General features: G+C 35.4%; 1 protein-coding gene and 2 non-coding genes across 3 annotated transcripts in view; 2 read left to right on the forward strand and 1 right to left on the reverse strand.

Annotated features, from left to right (window-relative positions):
• The window catches only part of LOC121726322 (transcription factor Sox-5), a 259,272-nt gene that overhangs the window by 99,992 nt on the left and 134,432 nt on the right, over positions 1 to 24,848 (forward strand). The gene's annotated exons all lie outside the window — the stretch shown is intronic.
• Positions 15,425 to 15,496, forward strand: Trnad-guc. Its single transcript has one exon. It is a non-coding gene; the product is annotated as a tRNA-Asp (tRNA).
• On the reverse strand, positions 15,869 to 15,940 carry Trnad-guc. Its single transcript has one exon. It is a non-coding gene; the product is annotated as a tRNA-Asp (tRNA).

Here is a 24,848-nt window from a genome sequence, read left to right on the forward strand (position 1 = left end):
AAAGCATGGTACATTTGAAGAAATTTGTGGATGCAGTGGGTAACAAAAAATTTGTAAACTGTAATTTTTTGCATGAATGGAAGCATAAGGACCGGGGAAATAGCTAGATTTATAAGCTAGATGATGAATTAGGTAAGTTACAAGGTTTGTTCGACTTTTTAAGTCGAACAAACCTTGTAACTTACTTAAAAGAAGGCAAAAAATGAGTAATTGCTCTCTCCACTAACGTCTTCATTTATCGATGATGTATCTGACTGTCTGTTACAATATATTCGCTCACTTGCATAGTGGACTGTATTTTGATGTAAATTGCATAGAAAAATAAGTAATTACGTTTATAGAAGAATTGATGTTGCGCCCATGGGCGCTTGATGAGAAGTGAATTGAAGATGCTTGGGTGACACCGCGTTAAAGTAAAAAACCGTATTTTTTACTTTACTTTAAATTGCTTGTTTTTTATGAAAGACCGAGCCGGTCTCTCATAGAAAACAAGCAATGGAACAGCAAGAAATGGTTTTTGTCGCGTAATTTAAAAACCATAAATATATTTCATATAAGCTATGGGTATGGGCAAATTAAAGTGTATGCGTGAACCAATCTAATCTATGTACAAATTTTGGAAGCTTAAGCCCGGCCGCACATTGTCCGAATACTGATCAGAAACAGTTGAATTTCGCCGGACCGCCACCCCGCACACTATCCGAAATATCCTTCCGGCGAGTTCGAGCTCACTCGGCTCAGTACAAAATGTGAGAGACAATGTAAGAGACAGCGCGGACGTGCAAAACTGTTTCTGATCAGAAATTTCGGACAAAATGCGGCCGGGCTTAATCACTCTCCTCTGTTGGCAAAATTAGAATCCTTCTTTTACAGGGGACTTTTTGATTGATTATTCTGTGCTATAAAAGTTGACCAATCGTGTTATGCTTTGGATAATTCAAAGACAAAGACATGATGTATACTGACAATGAACTTTAATTTCTTAGCTTTAATCATTGCTGAGAAAAATCGATATCGCTATAGCCAAATTATCAAGGCGTCGCCTTAAAAACCGTGTCCGGTTGATCTAACAACGCGGAATCGCGTACATAGATTTTGACAGGAAAGGAAGTAATATCTTCTCTCTTTCTGCCGCGTGGCAAAAAAAGTATGCCCGCTACTGCTGTTTCATTATCATTGTCGCCGGCACTGCTGGAGTACATTTTATTTTCAGATTTTGATAATAGACGGTTGATGAGAACTGTGAATCACGATGATGATGACCTTATTTGAGGCTAATCGAAACCCCGATCAAACTTACCATCCATAAATTACCGGAATTACCAAAAAGTATTTAACGCTTATCGCTTTCCCTATTATTAGCGGCTTAGCTGAAATTAGATGAGCCCACAATAAGCCGACACATAAAAGTTCCGTCCAAGTTAGATGAGATGAGAGATTACGGGACAAACGAGATACTTGGACGATACTTTTAGATTGGCTACTAAATTACAATTACTTTTGTTGCCGTCGTGATGTAACTAATTATCATAAATGCACGGTCCCAGGGAAAGTTCACATAGACTCCCTTAAAGAATAGGTAACTAGATGACGCATGCAATTACTGAATTGCGCAAAAATTGGTAAAAACTAAAAAGTGGTTGGTGGCGCAGAAGCGCGGTTACGGTACATTTTTCCAAGATTTTATGTATATCCTGTCCCGGGACTAAAAGTACTTCCATACTAAATTTGACCAAAAACGGTTCAGTTTTTGGGCGTGAATCATAATTATTCAGAACTTTAAAAAATAACTAATCAGAATAGTTTCTGCACCTATTACGGAATCCATACTAATAGTATAAATGCGAAAGTGTGTCTGTCTGTCTGTTACCACTTCACGCCCAAACCGCTGTACCAATTTTGCTGAAATTTGTTATGGAGATACTTCGAGTCCCGGGAAAGGACATAGGATACTTTTTATCCCGGAAAAGTGTATGGTTCCCGCGCGATAAACGAATTTTGGCGCAACGGAGTTGCGGGCGTCGTCTAGTATGTTTATAAAATTATTATTAATAATAATTTAAATTATCTCTATTCTCTATAAAAGTATAAATTGTTGTTCAAAGCTTTCAAAAACGGTATTATATTTTACTGGTGCCGACAATCAGCTTTGTATCATAACATTAGCAATTATTCAACAATAATATTAATTGAAATTAATATCCGAAATATCAAAACAATTAGAGGAAACGCTAAACCCGATCGAAATAAGATCAAAAGAAGAAAAATGTTGTGTGACGACGGAAAATTGAAATTTATTATGAGCGGAAACAAAAAATAAAACCCACAATAACTTCTACCGAACCCGACTCTTCTTGGTAGTCAATAAAACTATGAAAATATGTCTCGTGGCCCCACTCTGTTATTATATAAATTTTACTATCAAGTATAAGAAAATATACGGAAGGAAAAGTTTTGATAATTGCATATTAATAAAAATATTAATTCTTGACATATAAAATGACTTTGTTATTTGTTAGTATCATTGCAACCATATTTCGTTACTATAAAAGTCGGTTATTGGTTTTCCCACACTCGCAAAAAGCATCGTTAAATTATTGTGAAATGATTTATTTTGCAGTTAAACAAAACACGCTAAACGTAACTGCAGTTTCGCTGTATATCAAAAGGAAATTTAAATAAAACACATATTCGCAATACACAAAATAAACAATTAAAATTTATTATGTCCGACATTTTATTGATCGTAAAATAGAAAATAATTCAACGCAAGTATCAAAGAGCAACGGTGTTGTATAGTTATGAATTACGAGCGTGGCCTGCTCGCGTATGACACGAATAAAATTGTTTCTAGTATCAAAACTATTTATAATATTATTATAATAATTTTCCGGCCCAATTATTTCGCCGCTGACACGTTTTACTCCGATTGTTTTTATAATATTTTTATTGGGGTCGTAACTTTTTGCTATACATCATGTGGCATTAGGCTGGTTAAGATTCTAATTGATGAAGTTTTTTATCAACCTTGGGTAGATTTTCGGGCGTCATTTTAGTGTCGGAAAATATTAATATTTATTTTTAAAATTGAATTTCCTGAATTAAAAGGAAAGTAAGTAGTAACTAACCCTGCAATTTGTCCAGCTCGAAAAATGATAGAATATATCACAATAATGTTGAATGATAACTAGGCCAGAAAGACCAGACGTTAAACAAGGGTGTCTTACATACATCTCGCAAATATTTCGTTACTGTAGGCTAATACTTGTAATATCGTAATACACGAGGGGGAGGGCTGTCATAATCCGTAATATTCGCGGGCTTTCGATCACAACGGTGACGTAATAACCGCTAATCCGCTATTGTGGCGCCACCTCTTGACGGATTGCCGGCAGTTCAATGGAGATTACGCGGGTCGCCGCTAGGGGCGCTTTGTTCGCTGAGAAAGCCTTTTGTCGAAGGGATAATTTGTTTTTCGTTCGGTTTCACCGCTTTTATGGCGTGTTGGTTCAAAAGATTGTGTGTAGTGTTTCGCTAAATTAAAAATTCGAATGGAGGATTCATATGTTAGAGTCTGTGGTACTTCTGTAGTGTTATAACTGAAGTACCACAGATTTAAACAGTAGTTTTGATTCTCTGTTAAAAAAAAACTTGTTTAATCCTAGTTTTCTTTTTTACATCCACTTTTATTTAAATTTAACATCAAAAAATTAGCAAAAATAAGAAAGACAATGTACTTCTGTTTTGTTACTTCACATAGTTTGGACTCACTGTACATTGTACAATTAATTTAGTACTTACTTTATTCCAATCACACTATGCTTAGAATAAAGTAACTATTTACTTCTAATGGATATTTTAATGCTAATTTAATAATTACAACCTTCGTTTTGTAATCGATTCTAATTTTGTAATTCTATAAATTAATTTTCAATATTATATTAAATGTTTACTTTGACTTTTGCACGCCACCTGGATGGCAGAATGTTTAGAACAGTATTTTTAATTTGAAGACCTATGTAATGCACTTCATTCTTGCAATATATTATTTCATTTCATTTCATATGTATTTGAAAATTATATACCTGCTTTAGTTATAGGTGTAGGGGTACTTTAGTTATAGTTGAAGTTAGGGTAATGTTTGCGGGATTAAATGTTTTAACCCGTAATTATTTATTTGCGTCTCCCGTCACCGTGATGATGAATAGGGGTAATAATTGCGTCAAACCCGACATATCGAGGGGTTGGGTTATTGATGGCCTACTTATGTTTATGTATTGTTTGTATTTGTTTATACTCCATTAATGTTGGTACAAATATAATCGGCTTACATCAAGTATCAAATACGTTGGTTCCATGTATATCAATAGTTTTTCGTTGTCACTATCTGTATTAAGCGGAAATAATTTTTTTGATATACTTAATAATAAGTAATATTTTTTATTAAAGCTACAAAATATATAAAATATATTACTGAATAAATACAACAAGAAAAGTGAAAAATGAGTTAAAACAAGAGAGACAAGAATGCACAAAAATTATTGCAAACACAGCTGCAGACGAATTAAAAATGTTTCCGCCGAAATAAAAAGTAATTGTTTACTTAACGAATTTAGCATTTCAACGGAAAGGCCGGAGAAAGGATCATAAAGATTATTAAAATAATATACGCGGCTTGTCATAATCGGGATCTCGCTGTCACCGGAGACCTCATATTTTCATTAGAGTTACCCAATTGGGTACGGAATTAGTACTTGTTAATTTTTGATTAAAATAAAGGTTGGGATCAGGTCATCAGGATCTTACAGTAGGAAAGAAGTTACGTTTACTTTTGTACGTGAAAAAAGTGGCACGTGATGCTAGTCTCTAGGTTGTATGCAGTAGTACGCATGTAGCTTATGAAATCAGTAGCTGCTTAAATGTTATTCTTGGCATACTAACTTTGAACTTTGATCGGTAATTTTTTTTTTAAATCGATTCGGTGAATTTAGAGAATTACCACCTAAAAAGTGACCAGCTTAAGAAGTTCCATTTAAAATATATAAGAATAGATTTGTCTATGTTAAGACTTTTTTCTAATTATCTCTTTACATAGAGGTGTTTAAAGGTCTCTGACATAAAAAGAGCTTTTGCAGCTTGGAAATGTGCTTGGTAGCATTTTTTTACTTTACTTATTTATACGTAAAGGTAACTCATTATCAACTCATTATAACTAAAATTCACGTGTTTAGGAAATTTTTATTCCGTAACATGATACGGTTTACAAGTAGGTAGCTGCCACATGTTTTGTATGGCATAAATATAATATGACATATGACTTTAGATTTAATGATTTATATTGTTTATAATTATAATTGGCAATAAATTTAAATTTATTTAAATTGATGATTAAATTTTGCCACTGGTTATGAAAGATTGAAGCCTGTGAAGTTACGAATGTGATGCCAAAAACTCCTCATTTTGATCGGGTTTTATTTCCTTTTATGGTCCTATATTTCCATTAAAATTAATTAATACATAATAAGGAAATTCTTACTCTTTACCTAGTGTTCCTTAGCTCTCTATTAAATTTTACCTACGTCTCAAATAGAGGTAAGGGCTTAAAGTAACATAATGTATCTATTTGCGTCTAAAACATAATATAATATTACATTCATAGACTAACAAAAATCTTTCAATGAATAAACGAATAATTGTTCTTCAGCCCATTTAAATAAAATACAAACTACACTGAAGAAAAACAAAAGATATTTTGATGCGATAAATAAAAATAATGAGCAATCAGAAGCGCATTCCGAAACAACTTTATGATATCGTTCATAACCGTTAAGACGTCACCGGATCAGAAATATTCGGATATTGTTTAATACACAATACAACACCACAGTATTGTAGACAGAAATACATAAGATAGAGCAAGTTGGTGAATAGATGCGAAATAGTTAATGACAACGTTTGCGCTATCGTAATAATTACACCAAAATAAATATAAACAGACGAACATCGTATTTTTTGGAAGTAGGTTAAAAACTAAAGTTTTTTTAAGGAAAGATTTACTAGTTACTACGATATGAATGTGTTTATTGAGGGTTTACGCACTAACAGTATGCACTGGTAGAGGGCCCGGATTTATAGTATTATATAAATACCATCGACATAAGAAGCTATATTATGGACACGAAATGACCACGAAAGACGCCTAATGGCGGATTTTACTAGAGATGTCACTGAATAATAAAGAAATATCGATTTCATTTTTATTTTACAAATTTTGAAGGCAGGCAGGTCTTTCGTGGTCATTTCGTGTCCATATAGCTTCTTATGTTGATGGTATTTTGCATACGAGTATAAACCCGGGCCCTAGACTGATAAATATTAATTTCTAAATTATTTGTGCACCTTCAATTATTATTATCTACTACTAATTGACTTAAAAACGGTAAAACTTACCCGTAGTAGTCTAGGCGCTTACGAGACTCCTGTATTAGAAATGTCCGAAGTAATTCTAAGGTTTTTTTTAACTAAAGTTGCCTTTTCGATCCTCGCGGCAAGAGAACGCGATCGACAGAAAAAATTAAATATGCCAAAATCCTTAGAAACTGAACTAAAGTTGTCTTCTTTGCCCATTATAGTATCATAGTCTTCAAATACTTTCTCACCTAAATAATCTGTCAGTAAAATTTTACTATACGGTATACCTAACCCTCATAAATGCACCGCTATGTAAATCAAGTTCTTAAGATTAATGCGCTGCAGCCTACAAGCCTATGAAATTTCACACTGTATATTATTATCCATCCACTGTTAGAACTTACAGTAACAAACTTTTATTACTTCTATAAAATTAAAATTTATAACTCACTACTTACTCTTACTTACTAGCTACTCTATTGTCTTAAAAGTTATTTATTTGCTCAAATTACATATGTTCCTTTATAATTTGTACATAATACAGAAATTCAGGCTGTATGTAACTATGTACATTGTACACATTTAATGTTCTGCTGATACTTAAAATAGGATAAACCTGTGCTATAAGTATCAGCTAACAATCAGTAAAGGTTTTCCAAATTCGTTTTACATTAACATAATGTAAGAGCAACTAGGTTAGTACATGTTAGTATGGTTGTGTGTGTGTGGGGGGGGGGGGGTGTGTTTGTTTGTGTGTGAGTGAGTGTGTATGTGTGGGTGTTTATGTTAATTACAACTGCTCACTTCGGATCTACATTGTAACATTTTTGCAACACCAAGTAGGTAACTAAAATAGCATAAAAATGGTATATTAAAATCCATACTTCCATACAAATATTATGAATGCGAAAGTGTGTCTGTCTGTCTCTTACCTCTTCACGCCCAAACCGCTGAACCGATTCTGCTGAAATTTGGCATGGAGATATTTTGAGTCCCGGGAAAGGACATAGGATACTTTTTATTTCGGAAAATGTACGGTTCACACGCGATAAACGAGTTTTGGCGCAACGGAGTTGCGGGCGTCAGTGTATTATAAGCCTAGGATCCTATATCATATCAAATCCTATATATTTCTTACGTCATCCTCCGCCGCCATCAAAACTACCGAATGCTATTGGACTAAAAACCAAAGTTCAAGACTATAAACTGTACTATAAATTATTAAAAAATATAACAACAAAATAAAATAGATCGGGATGGAGGAGTAACTAGAAACCATATCAAAAATCGTGTTGCACATTCACCTACTCTTTGACGCGATGGTTTTGTGACGAAAATAGCCGCCCAAAAATATTGAGCAGCGTTGAAAAATAAACGTCAAACAAACGAATATAATAAAACGCGACGACAAATACCCGAGATGTGGGACAGATAATATGATACGTTTATTTTTCTCCTATCTGTGTGCTGGGTTTCATCTTTTGACAGGTTTTGCCAACAGGATGTTACAGGTCCCACTTCATGGTGGGCAATGGTGGACAGCCATGATTGCAAGAGCGTCTATTATAGCCTTTAGGATGCACAATAGACGTGAAGCATCGGCAACCATAAAGTAATGCGAGGTCTGCCATTTTATACCTTCGTAATTGCTTGTATAATGTAAGGACCATCATGGACCAAAGTTGAGAGGCAACTAACCAGTTAGCTAGAAATTATATAGCTTCGCATTAGTTGCTATTTTTCGCCACTAGAATCACTGTTTCGATAATATTATTATCTTATATCTTTAAACGAGCAAATATATATATATATAATTGGAATCTCGGAATCGGCTCCAACGAAATATATAAATCGATCTAGCTAGGAATCATTTCTAGAAAATTCATTTCCATCGGATACCGAGCAAAGCTCGGTCAAACAGCTAGTGAACAATTAATAGTCACACTCTGACCAAAATATACTTAACTAAAATTAAAATTTGATGTTGCAGAACAAAAAACAATGTAAAAATCCATAAAAACCGCAATAATGAAAAAGACAATAAAATTGGTCAATGAAATTTAATATTATTGACATTTACACTCAGCTGCAGCAAGTTACGTTAAGTACTACTGGCCGTGCTTGTTTCGTACTACATTATTAGTTGTTTTGTTAGTACTCTTCAAATAATTATGTAGTTATAGACTAGAGATCGCCCAATCGTCAAAATTCGACATTTAATTGATAATTTTTGGCACCCCGTTTAAAGTATTGACTATTTCAAATTTAATTGAAAAACAACAATCCGTTTTTAATTTGACAACAGCCTTCAACCAGCTCAGCATTATTCAGCAGAACCATTCCTATCAGGTATTTAACACCTCCATCGTGGGTATCACATACACAATAGATTTTAATTGCTATGCGGCAGCCGGCTGCCGCTTGGTGATTAATGAGTTATTAATCATCTTAGACTCAGATCTCAGATTTTTTTCTATCCCACACTAGCAATTGATGACGTATTTTCAATCAGTTTTCTACAATGTCAATGCCCTTTTGTGCACACGCAATCCTATCCAATCCTAGCACACAATAAATCTGCGCAGTCTTAATAAATTAACTGTATTATTTAATCCCATCAGTCTCCGGGACGCCCACTCGGCATTCCTGTCCACACTCCACAATCGCGCTGATATAATGGTTTGCGTGTTAATTGTACGATTTACCACCGCTTCTTTTGCAACTTCTTCTTTTATCTGTAAAGGAAAGATAACCTCTTTTATTAAAGCTTCAAAATTAAGCTTAACTCCATGTAGTCTTTTAGTCCGTCCGTCCGTCCAAAACTTTGAAACGGTGGTAACCGTTTCAAAGTTTTGGGAAAATCGTGTGTTTTTTTCCAAATCTTTGAGTGCATCAGACAGCAACCAAATTCGTAGAACCACTGGTAATTATTAACATTAGTATTTTAAAATTAAAAGACAATAGTATAAATACCGTCCATAATATTTAGTAACATTAAAGAAGCCCAAAAAAGTACAGAGTGATCTAAAAATAATTCCTTAATAGTCGCTCCAATAGTGACTATAAATATACATGGTGTACGTGATAATTAAAGTCACATTTTGAGCAAACATTCAATATTATCCGTTTTTTCCCATAAAGCGTCACTAATAGCTGCGCGCGCGCACATCAATCAACGGCTCACGCGCGACAATCTTGTTTATAGGAATTTTAACAGTGTATATTTCCAAGGCTACTCTATGTACAGGGTGGAATTTTCACTTGCCTTCAATATCATCAAATTCTGAATTAAAATGTCAAGATTTTATAAAATAGTGTTTTCCGATTTTAAACTCTTCTCAACTAGCTACTGTGGGAAGATAGAATCATGGAATGTGGAAGGTGGAATGTTTTTCATATAATAGTCCATAATAATAGAGATTTTAATATTAGACATCCACTACTTGATTAGTAAATCGTGTAAATCGTGATTACAAAAATATTGATAGAGTGAAATGGATCTAAAATATTATATTTTATTCATTTTTTTTCTGCGAATAAAAGATGTCTTCACATCCTGTACCAATAGATGCGGAACAGTATCTTGATAAATACAAGGCGCGGCGTGACAAATGGTAACGGAGTGTTTTTCAGTATTTTTAGAAGCGGCGGTGTGGCCCCTACTAATTGGACACACAATACGTCTTCGCGACATCCCAACAATGTTATTTCTGATATTGTCTTTGTAACAATTTAAATAATTAGGATGTCATGTCGTTTTGTTACACTTTATTGATGTTTAAATCTGGAGCCATTTTGCTTTTTTAATTAATGGCGTCTACTTTGAATTCGTCAATGCATCTGCTTTCTCTCGTAGTCTAATTCAGTGGCAAGATGGAGGTAGATTTTCGCGCCATTCGTTATCCGCCGCGACAGTTTGTATTAGCGACGCGGATTTCCTCATATCTCGTACATCACGTAAATTACCAATATTGTCTAATATTACTCTGGGTCTGGATTAAACAAGACAAATGGGAAGGCTAGACCCGGCACTGACATTTTCCCAGTTATTTCGCCCGAACACTCCATTTGGGTTAAATTTAGCAAAACATTATTTACCAGTCGCATTATGATCTAGGTCGACGTCAAATCCCCGACGAATAATGTCTTGGCGAAATTCGGGAGGATTTGCACTCGTCGCCGTCGGACTTCCGTGGATATCTTTCTTTCATCATAATGAAAGAAACGGAGACATTTTCGTGTGGTCATTTTGTAGCTATCTTTGAATTCGAAATTTCATATGTGTAAACAAAAGGCCTTTCTCTATGTTGACCACAATTAATTCAGTCACCATCATGGTTGCAGAGCTATAAATGTATGTAAACACAATCAACATCAACTTGAACGTTTAATGTTTATAATTGCTTACATTTTCCAAGCATATTCGGCCAACGTAGAGTCGTATCACATTTTCATTTTACAAAATATAATACAATTAAGTACAAAATATTATGATGTAATTACTAAGTTCATATTACCAACTTTAGTAAAAGCATCTTAGATGTTTTCAGCACTTTAACATTTTACATGTTGCATAAAAATCAACATCGCTGTGTCCAACCGAACATAGATTAATAGCTAAGTAGGTGTTAACATGATTTTGAACAAAACATGATCGGCGACCTGGGTGGGCCATCTATTTCCACAAACCGTAGAGCCATAAATAAAAGTTTTCGGACAATTAATATTACGTGTCCCCTTGTTCTGTCGTGTTCCGGATTGCACTAGATTGTTATCTTTTCAACTATTCTATTTGTATCCTCTTTTAATTTGGCCAAATTTTGTTGTTAATTCTCTAGAGTCAGGTCTACCTAGTTCAGTGTCTTAGATAAATGCAAACAACAAACTGAAATCTACGATACGACTCTTAAGTTTATCGGAATACCAATACAATTTTAAGTTCATCTTTAAATATTTTTTACAGTTTTTTTTTATTCATTCTTTTTCAGTAGTAATTAAATGCTTTTGAAAACATTTTTCACGTGGCTAATTGAACTGAACTTTACCGTTGTGCGTTAACAATACAGTTAAAAATGTAATTAGTGTGGATGATTTGCAATTCGCGCAGTAGCGGGTGTCGAATTCTCGAGACTACGTTAATAGGTTAAGTTCGAAAGTCGACAAAACTGCACTGATGTATGAAAATTAGATATTCCACTTTATTTGTTTCTTGAACGTAAAAATAATAATAAGAGTGGACTTTTGAGATAAATAAAAATATTCAACTTGCGTCAGGACACGTGACGTGATCAATAATTCGTCAAATGGAGGGAGGGAGTGACACTGACAGCACGGATAAGAATTAAAGATAAGACCGCTAATACGACTTCTACCAAGAGGCGATAGAGTATGACTGTTTGGTGTTTACTTCTAACGGAAAATCGGCACGACATAGATATTGATCTATTCTTAGATCTACAGGATAAGCGCACGAAATTGATCCAGATGTAACCAAAAAGTTTGACAACCAGCACGAGAATTATAGGAGATAGACGAGCTTTTGCCCGCGGCTTCGCTCGCGTTAAGAAGTATTATATATATATATATATATATATATATATATATATATATATATATATATATATATATATATATATAGATTATTACACTTTGTTGGAAATATCCAAAGTACAAAACATCAAATCACAGAAAACACGAACTGCAACTTGTATTCTGAGTCCTGACAATACTCAACCCTTTGTTGCTTGATTGATGGAGAATACCCCATTGTGCAGGCAAATCATTACTTGTTATAACTTTCATTAGTTCTAATGATGATGATAATGACTTATATGATTTGTGTCATCCATTTACTATGAATAGGAAAAGGACAGGAATAACAGCCATCATCTTGATTCCTGATTATTTCCTGGACGCTGCAAATTGTTGCATGATATTGATGAAAATATTCTTCAAATGTTATCTTATATCTTTAAACGAGCAATTCTTGTATATATTGGAATCTCGGAATCGGCTCCAACGATTTTCATGAAATTTAGTATATGGGGGGTTTCGGGGGCGATAAATCGATCTAGCTAGGAATCATTTTTAGAAAATGTCTTTTTATTCATGTTTTATCGAATACCGAGCAAAGCTCGGTTAAATAGCGAGTAACTTATAATACACTGTTTAATACATACTAAACTTTAAAGTGTCTTATGATATATTTCTCAGTATCGGAAAAATTTATTCTTAGGAAGATAATCAACGTGGTTTGTTTGGATTGGACGTGATTTGTTAGCTGGGTTGACACAACCCGACAATATTGAGATTGACTGTCATATGCCCATGAATCAATCAATCTGATGTAGTACATTTATACATTCGAAGAACCATTTTATACTTCTTGTGAACACGGGTAAATAAACCCATTGTCACCAATATGGTATTATCATCGCTTTATGTCCTGTCAAATCAAAATTCACAAAGTCTATAAAATAATAACCTAAAATAAAATTTAGGGCCTTTACACACCCCGACAATGTTAACCCTATAAACCCAAGAGTTAATGAGGCGCCGAGTTTAAGCGACATTCACACACGACCTGCCTGCAGAAGGGACCAAACAAACGCCTTAGCTCCAGCGGAATGTCGGAAGACGAAACGTCTACGAGTACAAACCCTATGATATATGGTCTGATGGTTCATTTTCCCTTGAAAATATTGGATTAATGTCAGTGAATGGTTCACTAATTTAATTGAGCCCTAACTAAATCATAAATCACACGGAACAAGCGTAAAATAATTTTGCGTCGCGAGATTTTATTATAACAATAAAGTTGCGTGCGGATGTTTCTGAACCACAAATCTGGGGCCAAATATCCCTTTGAACTCTAATAATACTTTAACAGCAATGTAAAATTAATTGGATGCCATAATTTTTAAAACGCATCAAATCCATACTAATAATGGAGATTTATTTTTTCGCAATGGCAGTGATTGTAGCGTTAAGTTATTATGTCATAAAGTTTAGGACTTCGATATATTTTGTTGGTATCAAATAAATTTTTGAAAACCTTTGATAAAATTATCCTATTTATGTATTATTTTAACTCAGTTTAAATTTTTGATGATTGAAATGAGAATAATATAAAATAACTAATAAGGCAATAACATGAAAAAAACCGCGGACAGAAAATGTCCCAATAACGGTGTACCTAAAATAAACTTTAGGTTCAAGTATAGTATTTTTAAGCGTAAAATAAAATGCATTTTCCGGGCCTCAATTAAAGGCATTCTCGGTTGGTGGAGATTTACGCGCGGCCCGACGTCGCTTTAGGGTTAATTAGAGAGTGGCTTGCTGCTGAATTTATGCGCCTGCGCCGGCCGGGGACAATTGATTGCGATATGCCACGGCTGACGCACCGCCCGCGCCATTGTGTGCGAGACTTAGACGCTTTGCTTAGTCTCGGAAATAGCGTAAAACTTCTCGTGGTGTGATTTGTACCATCAAATCTAATTAGAGACAAGATATTTTTAGTTAAATCAAAATTATATATTTTTAACTACGTAAATAAGAACGAATTTTAAATTTTGTTAGTTACGTTTAAGCTCGAGAACGGCTGAACCGATTTGGCTAATCTCATCTTGAAATATTCCGAGTAGAAGTCAAGAGAAGGTTTACATTACGAGTAGTAGGGAAGTGATGCAAAGTTTACGGGTCATCGAGTATTACCTTTACTAGCTATTTGACCGAGTTTCGCTCGGTCCTCGATAAAACACGAATAAAATGATATTTTCTAAAAATGATTCGTAGCTAGATCGATTTATCGCCCCCGAAACCCCCTATATACTAAATTTCATGAAAATCGTTGGAGCCGATTCCGAGATTCCAATTATATATTTATATATGTATATCCAAGAATTGCTCGTTTAAAGATATAAGATATATAATAAATAATAAGCAACAATGTTACCACATAAAGTAGGCAGTAGGTACAGGCACTCTTGATCTGTCAATGACAAACATTCGAAAAACATCCCTAGCATCCATCCATCCTTTAAAGTTTTTTTTAAGTGTCTCTGAAATTCATGCGTTTTGAACAAAAGGATGAAAAACATGAGAAAGAAAACGCTCTCGCTAAAGCCTGTCCTTTGGTGCTAACGACAGTAAACTATTTAGCTAGCTTCGGACGTTATTTATTGTAATTATAACAAGAGGTCATATAGACCACCGACCACACCGCGTGCAACAATTAATTCCGGCGCAGCTGAAAGGTTAATGCCGTCATGGACCTAACAATATTATGGTCATTTCGACCATTTTAAGCGACTTCCAAAAATCAGGAGGTTCTTATTCGGATACAGAATTTTTTGTTTCTTTACCATTACTTTGCCGTCTCTGGACCGATTTCATACATTTTTCTTTAGTTGTATAATATATAGGGTATCATCCGAATTTGGAAAAACTCGTGTCACCTGATGATGAGATCCATAAGGAATCGAGAGAACCTCTCAAAAATATTGAAGACTATTTATATAGATGATGATTTTGACAATTCTTCAATTACTTTCTAGCTTCTTATTTCATAAAATATAATAAGAGTAGCCGCCTAAAATGGCTGTAATCTTAAAATACAACAATTTGAAAGCATTAGGAGGTTGCGTCTAGCTTATTTTATTATTTCAAATTATTAAAATCATAAATACATCATTTCGAAGACATTATAATATGAAATAAGCAATTTTAATGAAAGTCACGAATAAAAACAAAAATTCACAAAAAGAGGATTACTTTTATCCCTCTTTGACACAACCAATGACTTAAGAACTTATTTACGTCTGGTGCCTCTGGTGGTTATACATAGGTAATTAATCTGTAACGTGTATGTTTGTCGCTTCCAAACGGTTGCTCGAATTGATATCGTTAGTTATTATGTTGTTTTTGCTAAGATTGTTTAGGGCCATTATCTCAATATAATATGGGATCAACAACTCAAGCAAAAATGTTTTTAAATTTAGAACCTTTAGACACGTCTTCGGTAGTATAGTGGTCAGTATCCCCGCCTGTCACGCGGGAGACCGGGGTTCGATTCCCCGCCGGAGAGAACTTTTATATCTAGCGATTTTAAGTTTTTTTAACAATATTGTCTCACTGGTCTAATAATAAACATTATATTATGTCGCGAACCTTGTTGGCAATCTAAAAAAATTGCAGCGGGGCTAAAGTGGTCACACTTAGCAATTCCTCTCAATCAATTCAGCAAATGAATTGTCAAAACTGTCAAACTGACAAATGTCAAATCAGTACAAAAATAAAGAAAGGAATTGCAAGCAGAGTTGCACTTTGCGATTTTAGAAAAATGAATCATATTATGATTCATATCATGATTCTTCATAGCGACCATTTTAGCCCCGCAGATCTGATTTACGTGATCTAAAATCTAAATCCTTTCAATATGTATATTATCCAAAAACTTCTCTCCGGCGGGGAATCGAACCCCGGTCTCCCGCGTGACAGGCGGGGATACTGACCACTATACTACCGAAGACTTGAATATCTGTACCAAAAAAAAAATACCAACTATCAACTGAGCAAAGTAAAGATAAGAATTAAGAACGTCTGATGAGCTAAGAACAGCGGATCTAAAATGGCCACTTTTTTGGTGAAAATACGATACGAATATACTTGACCAAAACTGTTATTATGTACGGCCTACCTCTGAAAGTCACTACTTGGTCCGAGTCTGTATCGTGTGAATTCACAACGATAATATTATAATAAGTGAACATGGAAAGCATTCTCCCTACCGTGACTATAATATTATTTCATCATATCAGCCTATAGTCGTCCACTGCTGGACATAGGCCTCTCTTAATGAACGCCAAGATGACTGATCTCCTATAAAATAATAATGTTGCCCATGTTGGATGTGAGTAGCATCACATCCGACATGGGCAACATTATTATTTATTAAGTACAATTTACAGAAAAATCCATTTGAACTCCAAACAAACACTTCAAATTTGAACCAACGGTACCCTAAAAGAATAATTAATAGTGAAGTGACGACTCATTAACGGGTTCACAAAAATCAAATAAAAGACAACGGCAAAAGAAAACCCCCTCGTTAATACGAAGACGAGGTATCGACGAGAGTCATATAATTGCGACACGACAAAGTGTCACCAACTCCAACGCTCAAGTGCGTGTGAAGTATACAACGCCTACAATGCCCTTTGACGCGACTTTGTCTCTGCAATTATGACACCCCTACACATCTCGACGAGCTCAAAGAACCCTATTGTAACGCCATAAGAATCATTCTCGCGTGATTCCTTAGTTTTGTTGCAGTGGTAAGTTTCTATACAAGAACGTTTTTGATTGTCAAGATGCGCATTGAGAACGTTACTAATTAAATTTACATTCCACTAATTACAAGTTGAATAGCATTGTGGTACCAAAGAAATGTGGTGAGAGCTCAAATTCATAGTTTTTTACGACAAAATATATATCATTTGTCTTTTAATTACATACCAATGTCCAGAAAATATGTATGACTACGCCGTTTCGCTACCGTCGCGGAGGTGATGCGAATATTTTGTATCTGATCTGAAGTTAGTAACGAAACATATGTAGAATTTATTTAAGTTAGGTTCAGTAGAGTTAGGCCGTGTAGATTCAGAAGCTTTGCTCTACATGAGATCTCATATCTTTTTCACAGGGTAAACCTTATGTGGTCGTCTCGGCAACATTTACAAGAAATGTTTTTGGTGGGATTTCAGTTCTTTTTGTGAGTTGGTTCTTGTACGTATTTATTTAAAGGTTTTTAGTTACTGCCTACAGTCCCTTGTAAACTCTTATGTCCTTATCATAAAATTGGCGTAAATTTTTAGGGGATGGGGGGTGAAAGTTATAAGTTTATGATTTTTTTTTGGTGGTTGTATGCTAAACTTAGGTTACATACCAAATTTCAGCTTTCTAGCACTTCAGGAAGAAACATATTTTCGCCTATATCGTTCTTTAGTTGTTTCGCTAAGAAAAACTTCAGCCTCTTCATAAAAATAATAACATTATTGTTCCAAAACACAACCCTTTAAATAATTCAGGTCTACAAAGGCACTATAAAAATAAAAAAGGCGCGGAGGGTTAAGTTTTGACGTAATGAGAGTGGCCGAGCACATCCATATTTAATTGGCACGGGCGCGGCCGCAGCCGGGCCGCTTTACGAGTCTCATGGGCTGGGGTGATTTTAACTTTTTCAAATACTCGATAGCTTGTAGTATTGTGAAGAGGACACTGGGGGCTAGGGTATGTGGATATGGCATTTTTAACCAACAAAACGATAATTCTTACAGATAATATACTTACTATTATTATAAATGCGAAATTGTGTCTGTCTGTCGGTCTGTTACCTCTTCACGCCCAATAGTATTGCCAGCCCATAGTATTGCCTGGTGGGTTTCGTTGGATAAAAATTATATAAAAAAAGGCTCGCCTTTATTTAAAAACTTAAACACTTAAATATACTTATTAATAAAAATAAGACTAGTTATAAAGCTTACAATTTGTTAAAAAAACTTGCGATTTTCGATTCTAAATACGTATTAGTGTATTCCACGTTCAAAACTCTTCGCACACAGTAGGCATTTTTTCAAAAAACTCCAAACACTTGTCCACACTACGCTTTCCTCAACCGAAGGGTAGTGGGCAATAGCAGAAAAAACGCGCAGAAATAATATCGAAAACCCATAAACGTGGGAGCCATAAATACGAACAAATACGGCAGATAATCCAGGCGAGTGCGCGTATTGTGGACTCTTTATGCCTTCATAATATTTTACGACTTGTCCGAATGCTTTTACCGCAAAGTGGCTTGCATTTTTTTATTATTTATAACATTAGATTTTAGGAAGGAAAGGCTAGGGTCCGATTTTATGAAACTATCATGATGTTTGACATACCTAAAGCCACTAGTACAAATCGCGTTAAAGCTTTGAGCCAGCGCATTGTGCCACCGATGACCGAGTAGTACACGAAATGTCGCTCCCAAGTTATGGACAAGTAGATCTCTACACTTCAGGCGCGGTCCGAAGGGAAAGGGGGGGGGGGTCACAGGGGAATTGACCCCCCCAAAATCTAAAGTCAAATTGAACAATCTCTAAAGCTTTCCAAATAATAAAAGGAAATTTCTAGATATCCCTAACCACCACTACGTCCGACCTTAGACAGCTGTCAACCTAAAACCGTCCGTGTGCGCAGATAAAAAATACTAGCCATTTGACCGAGCTTTGCTCGGTATTCAATAAAACACGAATAAAATGACATTTTCTAAAAATGATTCCTAGCTAGATCGTCGCAGCCCAAATTTCAGGCTGCGACCGCGCCTGCTACACTTTGGCCATATACGCTGGCGGCTGGCTTAATGATTTGTGGTTGGTCCAATGTGTATAGCCGTCATTCTGCCTTTCAGGGTTGGTTCAGGCCAACGGGCTACAAGCTATCATGCTACTTCTGCATACCTACCGCTGCCAAGCTCCACCAGGGTGGAGAGATTCCTGAAACATTTTTGGACAATTCCTTGGAGCGTGTGGAGCTCGCGTGTGGATTATACTTAACTTTTGTTATTCAAGCAGATGACGCCCGCAACCGTACTTTTTTCCATGATAAACTAATTTCACACTCAGACTCATCTCTACATACGTATCTCCAAAACAAATTTCAGCAAAATCGGTTCAGCGGTTTAAGCGTACCTAAATAGGTTACAGACAGACACACTTTCACATTCACAATGTTAGTATGGAAGTATGGATAAATTGTACCCTTTGTATAGCGAGATATCAGATTATTTTATAGACAACAATTCCGTTTATCACACCCAAACATGAAACATTGGTAGGTACTTAGTAATACTTTCAAACCAATTTAAAACCAGATATTTCATTCAAAAACGCGCTTTAAGCCCCCATAAAATACCCCTAATCCTATCCCCATTGTGCCTACAATGGAATATATCTAACACAAAGTATCCAGTAGGAACTAGTCCATTGCGTTTTCTTAATGAAAAACATCCACAAGCCTCTGGAGAAACACGCAATACATTACGACATGAAATAAAATCTCACTGCCGAAACGCAACGCGCCTACCGACATACAAAGCGAACTAATCCACGTATTGTTAACAGGGATCCAATTTAAAATCTATAATGTTGGTAGAAAGCTTGATTGATTGTACCTTCAAAGGTTTGTTACCTCTGTTGAAACGTGAAGAATCTGTAATTGATGTATTGGTTAAATCACTAGTTAACTCGGTAACTAAGCTACTAAGTTACGTGTTCAATTTTAATAAAGACTAAAAGCAAGATACAAAGAAGAAAGAGTCAAACTTGAGACTTTTATGATAATAAAACTATCTAAGTCTTACTTAATTTTATGCTAAGTGCTCACATACGGTTTTGCTCGATCGAGCAATAACGTCGAGCAAAACCCGCGGCTCGAGATTTCGTCCACACATTCAGCATTGCTCGATAGTTTTATTCTAAAGCGATATATTTAATTCCGTCAAGCCGGCAAGCGAGCCTTCGAGCTGTCAGTTTTGCGGTCCACGTAGTAATTATTACTCAATTTGGAGTAAAACTATCGAGCAAAACCGCATGTGCGTATTCAGCATTAAACAAGTAAGTAATAACTTTGAAGACAACTGGCAAGGTATACGATGATTTATAACATTTACTAGATGACGCCCGCAATTCCATTGCACCAAAATTCGTTTATCGCGCGGGAACCGTACATTTTTTCTGGATAAAAAATGTCAGTCCTTTCCCGGGACTCAAACTATCTCCATACCAAATTTCAGCAAAATCGGTTCAGTGGTTCAGCGTGAAGAGGTAAACAGACAAACAGACACATTTTCGCATGCTATTAGTATGGATTAGTATCCAGCAAGACACAAAACTTACAACGAAGAACGTGATAATAATAAAGTTCATTAATAATTTGTATAAAATGTTAGTACTTCGACTCTAATTATGATTCTGTCAGTTTTAGATCTAACTAATTTCTTAAAGATATTAACGCAGACATTAAAATGTTATGAGTTATCAGTTATAAAATAGGTATACTTAACTAATATTGTTTCTCACTTGGAAACAGTGACAAACATGGGCGTACCGACGGGGGGGCAGGGGGGGGGGCAGCTGCCTCCCCCTTGGATCATGTCGACGTCCCTACTAAGTATATATTCTAGTACTTTTATCTATAAAAATCAAAAATTAAGAAAACTAATTTTTGCCATTTGTTTGCAATACAATATTTTTACAACTAAAATTATAAATTCTTTATTCTTTATAAACACCTAGCTTATAAAAAATCTGATTTGCTCCCCCCCCCCTGGCCCAGAATATGGTGACAAACATACTATTCATGACAAATGCGAAGCTAACATCATACTCATACAAATGACAACAATTTAATTACAATTTCATTCAATTAGTAATTATTTTCGACTTAACTGTTCATAGATTTGAATAAATTTAGTACACGTCGATATAACATAGCCAAAATAATGACAATAATATGGAATACAATTTAATTATTTCTACCTCATATTGACGAACTCAATACAGCTTCCACTTCCCACCATATTCACCCCAATCTACTGAGTTTCTTGAAAATTCAGTCATCTCTTCCTCAGTCTTATGAATTTTCGATATCGATTTCGATTTTCGATTTCAACGGTTTTTGACACTTTAGACATCTAAAATAGCTATTTTAGACGTCTAAAGCATGTCTAAAGTGTCAAAAACCGTTGAAATCGAAAATCGAAATCGATATCAGTTTCGAGAGTAAGGCACCAGGCCATTTAGCCGAAACTTTTTCGTTTTCGCTTCGTTATAGAATCGCCGATCAAAATGTATGGAATTGACATTAGACGAGTCGAACGTCAACGTCATATTAACGAACGCTTATGTCAATTCCATACATTTTCATCGGCGATTCTATAACGAAGCGAAAACGAAAAGATTTTGGCTCACCCCCCTGGTCACTTTTTCAGGAGCTTAACTTTTTATTACCATATCAAAAGAGTGAACGACGCCACTAAAGAATTTTTAATAATTATAATAATATTATGATGAATTCTCTGTAACTGCTTATTATTATTTATTAATACCTTAGAATAGAATAGATTAGAATAGAATGATTTTTTATATTGAAGAGTAATGCTGGAACTCGGCGTCTTGATATGTATAATACAGAATATACAATCAAGAAGGAATTTACTTTTTGTATCACTCTAAACCTAATAGTTAATACAGCTCCATACATACATTTTAGTATGTTACAATCATAAACATAGGAATGTATATTCTCAATTTCTAATGTTTCTATTTGAATCCATTATTGAGGATATTCATAGCTTACAATCCCAATAATATTGTTAAGTCACGCCAGGAATAGTCTTGAATGCACAATGAAAACAATTATTTGCCAGACGGAATATAACATCTGCAAAATATACGCATGGCTTAAGCTCATAAAGACTTTGAATAATGACTGAGCCTATGTGATTTTAGTTTTGTAAAGAGACAAACATGATCACTTCTCAGTCTTCTCTCATTAGTGTATGTAGACTTTTATAGGAGTAGCTTTTAGCGCGAGCTTTGTAGAGCATAGGGGAATGCGACTCCCTTCTAACGACCATGCCACAAATAATAATATTATAGTAATAATATCTATGGACGCTTCAAACCACGTCAGTCTGACCCCGTGCTAAGTACCTTGATGGACTTGTGTTACGGGTACCAGACAACGGAAATATATTTAATACTTTCATACTATACATAATATATTATATGATACGCATATTTAATACACATCTGTGAGCCAGGAACTTTGAAAACTTTTTTGTTCCGTCGGCGGGATTCGAACCCGCGACCCCCGGCTTGAGCTACCGACAGCCTACCAACTGAGCCACAGAGGTCGTCAAATTAGATATCCCATATGTCCCCATCACTTAAGGTCCCTGTACGAGGATCCAGTCAAATCTACTCTGACTGTAGCAGCAGACAGTAGGCCGATCTGACTGGGTTCGTTTTGTGTAGCCCCATGTACGTGCACCATTTTGGGGGCCTTCAATAGATGTTTTAGCAACTTTTAAAACGCCTCCTCCTGCTCCAAGAGGAAATACTTTAGAAGGTAAACCTCTACGCGATCGCATTATCTAAACTATGTTATATCAAGGGACACGTAACGGATTGACCTTTCGCAGATAATTACGCACCTTCATGACAAAACTGAATGGGCCGGCATTGTATTTTGGTGCGCGATCTACGCCGTCTTATTGCCGAAGCTGCCTTCCGGTGGACGATTGCCAAGATCTCCCCTCCCTTTCTATTGTATCGGCCGTCGATATGTCCGTCTCTCGTGCGGGAATTCGCTGAATGAAAGGACCTTTTCATCGTTTTGCAATACTTTGCCGCTCGGGCCAACTCACTACGAACATAATTTTGTCGCGTTTGATTGAGAGTGTTGATGCCGGTTCCTGAACGTTACGATTACTCTTTTTCCTGTGACTGCTTTATCATCGCGGTCCTGTCAGCGCACACAAACAAACTGATTCAGTGTTATACTTTTCCATAAATTCGGGATATTTTGGGTCGTTTTAAAATGAGTTTCCGAGGTTACTTTCCCGAAACTTTTCGTTATTCAATTTCATTCGGTTTAAAGAAAAGACAATATTAAAAGTTGCAGTATAAGTATTGATACTAATGTATAATGATTAATGATATAATATAACATACTTTAGAATGGTCATAATATACTGCTTACTAATACCTAGGTCCACGTAATGGTTGTTGTCTTATAATGGGCGAGATGATGATGATTAATTTCTTAGAAACAATAATTTGATATTCTTGTTCCTAGCCTCTATTAAAACATATCTAGGTGCTTTCACTGATGTCAATCCAGAAATATCCACCCTACTATGTTCTTATACAGTCCACAGACCGTCGATCAAATCAAGACATGCCATGAAAAAAATCCTTTAACAATTAGCCTAGAAACTATAATAATATTTTATTAAAAAGGAAAATAACTGTAAGTTAAAAAAAGTCCGACGCATTCTCTTACAATGATATTTTTCCTTACATATTTTGGTTCCCTTTGCGTCTAGCAGACACATTTTGAATAGGGATTTTAAAGAAGATCTTTTGGAATCTCTGAATCTAATGGAAATGTTTCTAATAATGCATATTATGTTTAAGTTTCTGATATTATGGTTCTGTTGTTGATATTATGGTGGTGCTTGTTAGCCGCACTCTATAATAATTTGTATTTCGATAGAATATAAATTCTCCTATAGCACAGGCTGCGCCTAGTTTGGGGAACTGATATTTCTGAAAAATTTTGTAAAACATTCATGCCAATAAAGATTATGTATTTGGTATGCCCATAGTAAAAAATGAATTTTATCGAAAAACTTTATCTACACCAAAATCTTTCAAGTTTCAACTCTACAGAATATATTTTGCAGATTTTACACTTCCAGGACTAAATCGTAAACCTGTATTTGTCACTAATATAAATACCTAAAAACGTGGAAAAACTGAACTTAAAAAAACATTTTCGTGGCCTCTAACTGTTCCTATCTCTACGCCAGCCGGAGATGAGGCGCAGCGATTATCTGGCAGCATTTCCTACGTATTATTCTCGTAACAACGACCATCGACAATGCACTTGCGGTATCTGTGTCCATGTTGCCAAAGTATAATTCCTACACAGTAGACTATCTTGATATTAGACCGCCTGAATCAGGCAAACGCATACATGAGCGTGATTTCCGGCAACTTGAAGTAGCGAAACGAAATATAGGTATCTCTTTGTAGGTGCGTTGTGTCTCTGCTCGAGTTTGATTTTAAGAGGATTCCACACCGCCATTTTTTCCATACAAACGTTGTCCCCTGTTTCCTCCCTGGATAATGCTAGTAGAGTTATAATTTTTTTCCTGAATATTTACGGCCACTAATACAATGTCCCTATGTTTTCTTTTTTTTTATAATTTAATTATTAAATAAGATATGAACGTTCAAAAACCCAAAAAAATGGCCAAATTTTCCACTGTGTTCAAACGTCCAGAAAACAGATTTGGATAGATTATACAAAAAAAGCAAAACATAGAAACACAGCTCAAGCCTTTTTTTAATCTTTAATGAAAAAAGTACTTAAATCGGTTAAGTTTTGGAGAAGGAATCAGGGGACAACGAATCGTTGATTTTCTGGATTTTCTGCAGTTGTCTCTATCGCGTTCTGCGGTATAGGCTTGAGGTAAGGGAGACAGCTATAGATATTACACGTACTTTTTTTTCATTTCTCTAGCCGCTGTGGTATCCTCTTAAGAGCACCGCTTAGTTTACTGGATGATATTTGTATTGTGATGTTACCCTATTTCCGGCAGAACA

Source organism: Aricia agestis, chromosome 4 (genome assembly GCF_905147365.1).
Source record: "Aricia agestis chromosome 4, ilAriAges1.1, whole genome shotgun sequence".
In the NCBI taxonomy this organism is placed as follows: domain Eukaryota; kingdom Metazoa; phylum Arthropoda; class Insecta; order Lepidoptera; family Lycaenidae; genus Aricia; species Aricia agestis.